This window comes from Thalassophryne amazonica, chromosome 18 (assembly GCF_902500255.1).
Source record: "Thalassophryne amazonica chromosome 18, fThaAma1.1, whole genome shotgun sequence".
Taxonomy (NCBI): Eukaryota; Metazoa; Chordata; class Actinopteri; order Batrachoidiformes; family Batrachoididae; genus Thalassophryne; species Thalassophryne amazonica.
In genome coordinates, this window is record NC_047120.1 from 13,853,133 (window position 1) to 13,854,857 (window position 1,725).

The 1,725-nt window shown below is 40.4% G+C and overlaps 1 long non-coding RNA gene across 1 annotated transcript; it reads right to left on the bottom strand.

Moving 5' to 3' along the window:
• Positions 1 to 212: 212 nt before the first annotated feature.
• LOC117530326 lies at positions 213 to 1,042 on the bottom strand. Its single transcript, XR_004566316.1, has 2 exons — positions 525 to 1,042; positions 213 to 305 (listed from the first exon to the last, which is right to left on the bottom strand). It is a non-coding gene; the product is annotated as an uncharacterized LOC117530326 (long non-coding RNA).
• Between the last annotated feature and the right edge of the window lie 683 nt (positions 1,043 to 1,725).

Genomic DNA, 1,725 nt, shown 5'->3' on the forward strand with positions numbered 1-1,725 from the left:
GGCTTTTATATTTTTAATTAATTTATATCAATTTGTACAGATTTGCTTTGAGTTTGAAGAAGATAATTTTAGAAATTTTTATAGTGAGAAGCCTGTTTTTTGGCGGGGGGGTTTTGTATTTGAAATGGAATAACAAAATAAAAATGTGTTAAATATCAAGCAGCCCAATACTTTTGGAGGGCACTGTATCTTCTGCCATTCTCTACATCTATCTTTCTGGTTGGTGAATTTCACTTTGGCATTTCTATTGTCTACAGCAGTACCCACTCTTCCTCCCTCCTCCACTGACTCCTTTCATACTCTACCTTAGGGGACACCAACCCTGTTCCTGAAGGGCACCTGCCATGCATGTTTTCTAAATCTCCCTGGTCCACTCCCAGGCAATCAACTCTATCAGGTGCGCTCAGCCAATCCACAGCTGGAAATTACCACTTTTAAAAAATAAGGTGTGACTTGAGTAGGTAGATGTGGAAACCATGCAGGGCAGGGACTCTCCAGGAACAAGGTTGATGACCCTGCTCTACCTGTTTCCCTTCCTCTAACGACTGGTGATCATTCACTGGATTTTCTTGGGCTTCTTCCTTTATACTTTAAATTTTTTCTGCTGTTACATGTTTTGGGATTTAGGAGGCAATTGGTTGTAGTTTTGCAGTTGTGGCGTCTTCTTTCGTCTCTGCTGTAGATCCACTTCTTTGGTCCTTTCTTGAAAAACTGCCTTATTTTCCCTGCCCCACTTCTTGTATCTTGAGTAAGTGAAGCAGGGTAAGATCTTTTTCTTCTCCTCAGTGGACCAATTTACGGTGCCGGAGTTTGGCTAATTTCTTTAGGACCTTTGAGGCTGTTGTTGCTGAGGTCCAGGATCAGTACTTTGATCTGGTGGGTTATCCAGCTGAGCTCTGACACAGGAGAGATGTCTGCCTGTAGCACTGGTAGAAGTTGTATGAATTACCATGTGTCTGTTCAGGTTGCTCTTTAGTCCAAATCTTTGACCACATTCAGAACAGTCAAATTGTTTTTGTCCTGTATGAATTATCATATGTCTGTTCAGGCTGCTCTTTAGTCCAAATCTTTGACCACATTCAGAACAGCCAAATTGTTTTTGTCCTGTATGAATTACTATGTGTTTTTTCAGGTAGCTCTTTTGTCCAAATGTTCTACCACATTCAGAACAGCAAAACTGTTTTTGTCTTGTATGAATTATCATGTGTTTTTCCAGATAGCTCTTATGTATAAATTTTCGGCCACATTCAGAACAGCCAAATCGTTTTGGTCCTGTATGAATTATCATGTGTCTGTTCAGATGGTTCTTTTGTCCAAATCTATGACCACACTCAGAACACTCAAATCGCTTCGGTCCTGTATGAATTATCATGTGTCTGTTCAGGTGGCTCTTATGTCCAAATCTTTGACCACATTCTGAACAGCCAAACTGTTTTGGTCCTGTATGAATTACCATGTGTCTGTTCAGGTGGCTCTTATGTCCAAATCTTTGACCACATTCACAGCAGCCAAATTGTTTTGGTTCTGTATGAATTATCATGTGTCTGTTCAGGTGGCTCTTTCGTCCAAATCTTTGACCACACTCAGAACAGCCAAATGGTTTTTGTCCTGTATGAATTATCCTGTGTCTGCTTAGACTGCTCTTTCGTCCAAATCTTTGACTACATTCAGAACAGCCAAACAGTTTTTGTCCTGTATGAATTGTTCCGTGTTTGTTCAGAATTC